We start from the raw sequence: 6,208 nt of genomic DNA on the forward strand, positions 1-6,208 counted from the left end.
TCTAATAGGTATCTCTATAGGACATTGTCTTTTTATGGCATAGAAGGCCCTGCAAGCTTTATCTCTCAGTTCATTCACTTCAGGGTTAAGGGAATAAAGTAGGGGGGCATTCATCAAAAAAAGATCGAGAACCATTGCTCTAGCAGTTCCAGGTTCTGCTGTAGACCCTGTTCAGTGGTAGACAACAGAACCAGGTCATCTGTGTACAGCAGGCATTTGATTTCTGAGTTGTGTAGAGTGACACCAGGAGCTTTAGATCACTTCAGACTGGTTGCTAGTTTGTTGATGTAAATGTTAAACAATGTTGGACTTTAACAGCAACCCTGTCTTACTCCACACTACTGGGAAAGTAATCTTGATCTTTTTGTGCTAATTTTGATGCCACATTTGCTTTCAGTGTACATTGATTTAATGAGGTCATAGGTTTTACCTCCTATGACACTTTCAATAAGTTTGTAAAAAAAAATCCATTGTGCCAGATTAAATCAAATGCTTTTTTAAAGTCAATAAAGCATGCAAAACATTTTCAAGGTTTGTAATGTGTAAATATGGTCAGAGGTATGGTAATTTGGTAAAAATCCAGTTTGACTTCTGCTCAAGACATTGTGTGCTGTGATGAATTTCAAAAGTCTCAAATTAATTATACTACAAAATATTTTTTCCCAGGTTGCTACTCACACAAATGACTGTAATTATTCGGGTCAAATTTATCTCCATTTTTAAAGATGGGTGTTACCAGTCCTTGATTCCAGATGTCAGGGAAGTAACCTACACTCAGAATCACATTGAATAATTTTAGAATGGCTGATTGGAATTTAGTGCTGGTATATTTTAACATTTCATTCAATATCCCATCAGGTCCAGATGCTTTTTTGGGATTTACAGTTTTAATTTTGTCTTTAAGTTCCTTTTCAGCAATAGGAAAGTCTAATGGGTTTTGGTCATCTTTGATTGCCAATTCTAGTACTTCCAGTTGTTTAGATATTTGATTTTGCTTACAATTTGTGCCAGTTTCTATTTTATTAAAAAATGTTTGGAAATGGGTTTCCCATATTTCTCTGTTTTGGATTCGGTCAGTTTTATTTTATTTTTTATTATTTTATATAACTTTTTTTTTTTCAGGTTGTTCCAGTTGTCCCAAAATTGGTTTGTATTGACTGACTTCTCGATTATTGTCAGTTACTTTTGGGTGTATTGTGCTTTTTTGGTTCTGAGTGTATGTTTGTATTGTTTTAATGTTTCACAGTAAAGAGTTATTTGGATCTCTATGTTTTTAATTAGATAGCGTTCTGAGTTTTTTACGAATTTCCTGACAATCTTGATCATACCAATTTTTGTAATTGAATATGTCATTTTGTCCAGTTTTTGTTTTCAATTTTAACTGTTTTGCTGAGTTCTCACATATATAATTTATATCTTTCACAGCCAGATTAACACCTTCTTTAGTGTGAGCATAGGTGTTAACCAGAAAGCTATCTAAGAGCAGTTGTATACACCTCTTTGCTGTTTTCAGCCCATCTGTATGGTTTTCTGATATTGTACAGCTTGTTGGGCTGTGTGTTACTAATGTTAGTCCTTGTCCTTTTGAGAAACACAGTAATTTGGCTGTGATCGGACAAAGGGGTTAGTTCTCTAACAGTGAGTGCTCTGAGACATGAAGGATCTAAGTTTGTTATTTTACAGTCTACTGTGCTATTCCCAAGAGGTGAGCAAAATGTAAATCTCCTTAAAGTGTCCCCTCATATACTGCCGTTGACAATGTACAGACCCAGACTTCGACAGAGCTGCAGGAGGTCTTTCCCATTCTTATTGACAACATGGTCATGGTTATTTGTGTGAAGATGAGAACAATTTTTGTTTATAGAGGTCAATTTATTGTTCATATATTTACTCCCGTGTGTCCGTGAAGTCAGTCTGTTGTCCTGTTCTTCCATTCAAGTCTCCATAAATAAGTGCATTTCCCTGGGCCTGGAAATGTCATGTCTCTTTTTCTAATGAGTAAAACATGTATTCAGTGTAGTAGGGGGACATGATGGTGGGATGTATATAACACACAGGAATGTGTCACAAGAGTAGTTCCTTACAGAGTTTAAGCCAGATTTGGTATTTGCCAATTTTTACAGTGTCAATAAAGTTGTGGAATTTACAGTGGTACCAAATTATTTGTCCTCCTGAGTCTCTGCCTTGCCAAAATGTGCCGAGTTTCTGTGATGGTAAAATGATTTCTTTATAATTAGGGGGACAGTGGGTGGTGGTGTCTGTCTTGCTGCATGTGTCTATAGAATTATTATGTCCATGTCCTTGATGCTTTTGTGGAATTCTGTGTTTAAACTCTTCAGCCCAATGGCTGTTGATTTTAATCCTTGGATATTCCACACATAAATTGATAGGGTCATTCTTAGAGTTCAAGTTGTAGAGTTCATGTTTTCAAAAAAGAGATAAACCTTTTATAATATACTATATTATGGATTTAATATAAAATATGTTTTAGTAATAAAGTAATAGACTATGTAATATATATTAATAGTGTTATTGAATATGAAAATTTTGACATTCTTGTGCAAAAGTGACATTTGTTGGATGCTGTTATTTTTTTAATCTGTTCATGTCAGCTGAGCACTTATGTAGTCCAGCAGCTGTCTGATCTCACCCATCTCCAGAGTCTGTCCTTTAAGGGTCTGGGCATAGCTCCAGGGCTGTCGAGGTGTTGCTGAGCAGGGGGTGTTGTCAGCAGGTGGTGGGTGAGATGGGTTGGTTGCTGGAGGTCATGGACCCTTCCTAATCTTACTCCTCTGACTGGAGTGATGTCTCTTTGATCGTGGGGGTCTTTGGTGCTGAACTGCTTCAGGTGCATGTCTCTGGTGATGTACTGGTGCAGTCTGGGATTTCTTGTGGTGTCCTGATATAGGTGGGGGTCTGTGGGGTTGTCCTGGTGCATGAGGTGCTCTTTGGAAGAGTTTTGCATGGGGTGGGGCACCCCAGTGATGTCCAGTTGGAGCCAAGAATTCTCCATGATGAACCAGTGGGTTTCTGCTGGGTGTGTGGTTGTGGTGTATTTGGTGGATTGGCAGGTGTCTAGTTTTGAGGGGTGTTGAGGTGGTCTGTCTGCCCCATGCTATGTCTTTCAGTGTTTTTGCAAACACGTTTTCTTTGTCCTTTTTTATGTGCACATGGTCATAGAGGTCTCTGTTTGTGATGGTGTGGTGATGAGCCAGGTGCACATTGGGCAGGAGAGCACATCCTCTGGAGATATCAGCGTTGACTCTTCGGATGGTATCTGGGTGAAAGTCTCTGCAGGGTAGGAGATGATGATCTTTGTGTTGGGGCAGATCTCTGTAGCCTTTTCTGCTACTCTGCAGACCAGCCGTACAACTCTCTCCTGCTCAGTTCTCACGTCGTTGGTGCCTGTGTGTATGATGATGTGTGAGGGTGTGCCAAAGCTGGGGTAAGGCAGTACTCTGAGGGCATCACCTGTTTTTAGGCACCAGAGTTTTTATGTTTTACGGCCCGGAAACAGCCTTTCTCCATACTGGAACTTACCATTGGAGTCCATGAGGATGGCAATTTCAGCCTCTGTGTTTTGTGGCTGTGGTCTCCCTGCTGGGGTGTGGGATGTGGCTGCTGAGGTCTTTTGATGTTAATCACCTGCTCTGGGGAAGGATGTTGTTGTCTGTTTCTTCTGGAGTGGTCCTTTCCTCTGTACTGGCATGGGGGAGGACTCAGTTTGTTTGTGTTTTGATGTCTCAGAAATGGGGGTTTGCTTGCAGGGGTTTGCTCCATCCCTTTCCACCATTTCTTTGAGTGTTCAAATTTTGTGAGGGTAGGATTACAGTCCCATTTTAATTAAAAATTCACTGTTAGGTGCCTGTTCTTTGGATCCTTTTCTGAATCCTCATATATGTACAGTTGTCTGCCTTTACTAATTCCATGTTTTGTAAAATGTTCAAAAAGTGTGCAGAATGCTGTGAGCCAGACAGGTGGGTGTTCTGTGTAGAAAAGCAAGTTGGTGTTGATGATTTTACCCATGCTGTGTCTTTAAACGTGGCCTCAGAGTTTTCTTTCTGGATTTTAAGTTTGTGTTGTTGTCTGCTCCTCTCAGACTGGATGTTTGTAGTATAGGCAAAAGTGTGAGCACCAGCCCCCACTACTGCTGTTGCCATAGTGCTACAGTTCACACTCTTTGATATTCAGGGCAATAGCTCAACCAGCCAGTCAGAAGGTGTGAAGGCCAACTATCCTCTGCTATTGTTATTTTGAATTAGTAGCCTGTAGTTTTTGACCAAACATTTTATTTGTTTGTAAAGTTTTTTAAAGTACCTTTTAATTTAATTCTCTCTTCCAACTTGTTTTAATGAAGATATTTTTGAGTGAATTTCTTACCTCTATCAAAGAGCAAGTTGAAATCCTCTGTTGGTTTGCTTTAGATTTCTTCAGTCCTTCTGGGCTTCCACTGTTAGTTTTTCTCAGTTGTTATTTGTTTAATTGTCCTTTTAGATAAAACTTTTCCCAAATATATTAATTCTTCTTGTTATTCCATTGAAGTTTGAATGTAGTTCCCTATTCTCCAGATTTTGTTGTTTTTTCCCCTCTTAGTTGTCCTTCTGTAGGGAGGGTCCTCTCCAACTTGTTGAAGTTCTTCAAGTTTTTCACAAATTTGTCTTATTTTCCAACGTTTTTTTGCCAAAATATTTTCTGTTGAACTTGTGTTCACCATGACATTTTTGCTACATTTTGTGTTTTTTCTTAGGTTTAACTCATTTTAAAAGCAATAAACTCAAGAAAGTTCAGGAGCTCATCTCTCTCTCTCTCTCTCTCTCTCTCTCTCTCTCTCTCTCTCTCTCTCTCTCTCTCTCTCTCTCTCTCTCTCTCTCTCTCTCTCTCTCTCTCTCTCTCTCTCTCTCTCTCTCTCTCTCTCTCTCTCTCTCTGCAGTTTTATTTACATGGCAAAAATCTGTACATTTCCATTGCCGAAGTGTTTTGTAGCCTAAGGGGCCGTTCAGACAGACGCTAAAAAATAATGCTAGACACAACAAAACGAACGTAACAGACGCGTTTTTAAAGTTAAAGGGATAGTTAAAAGGACACCACAGATGTGTATGACTTTCTTTCTTCGGAGGAACACAAATACAGGGTTCGTACGTTCATGTAAATCCTTGAAAAGTCATGGCATTTAGAAATTGTGTTTCCCAGGCCTGGAAATGTCATGGGAAAAAAAAGTTAACACTGAATGTTTTGGAAAAGTCATGGAATTTACTAACAAATATTTTCAGCAGTACACGTGTGCTAATAATTCTTCAAGTTTCGCGCGATCGCGGAGCAACGTGAATAAGCTCTACTCAGAGCCCGCGTGGAGCAGCAGTACGCAAAATGCATTGCTGCGTAAACTGAGTAGTTTGTGAATAGACGTAGCGCCATGCGGTGTCGCATTTGGCACCTCATTAACGCTAGAAAAGTTCGCTCACGATTGCTCAAGTTCATATGGATAGTGTACAAGGAATTAATAGATTTCATATTTACATTATTTTTTGAATATATTAAGGCTTTAAATGTTTGTATGTAATAACTTGCCATGTTAATTAAGCTTATGGTGATGTTTGCACGTGAGTCGAGCAGTGTTATTATTCACTTCTTGATGAGCAGTCATTAAAAGTCTCAGTATCACATACATTCTCCTGTTTTTAATGGAAAACATGAGAGAAGATCTGCGCTGGTTGTCACTGATGTCCCTTGATCTTTCTGTCAAGAGTCGCAGTTTAGTCCGAAACAGCACGGTTCGCATGAAAATTTGGTAATGTGAAAACTGCTTTGCAGACTACTGCCTGTAGGAGGTGGTCTGAATTCAGTTGCACTAGAACTGTGGCGCGGTTCGCATGAGAAAGCAAACTGTACTCGAGTCCGCACTTAAAATGACTTGCGCATGCGTTTTTGCCGATTTAGGCATGATGACATCATCAGTTGCACAAAAACAAACACACGCGTGCATCATGAGTGGCAGGGAAATGTTGGGACACAGAAAAGGTATGGGATGAAATTAGACTCAAAATGATTTAACAAATGCGCGCCTACTTATCCATCAATTTGATAAATGTTGCAAATGTATCTTACAATCCACAGACAAATGCCTTTCAGCTTGTGTATGTGAAATTCAAAATTAAATGAATGTGCTGAGATTTGTACAAATAGAGACATATTTGTGAACACAGATGTT

The sequence above is a fragment of the Myxocyprinus asiaticus genome, chromosome 44 (assembly GCF_019703515.2).
Source record: "Myxocyprinus asiaticus isolate MX2 ecotype Aquarium Trade chromosome 44, UBuf_Myxa_2, whole genome shotgun sequence".
Taxonomy (NCBI): Eukaryota; Metazoa; Chordata; class Actinopteri; order Cypriniformes; family Catostomidae; genus Myxocyprinus; species Myxocyprinus asiaticus.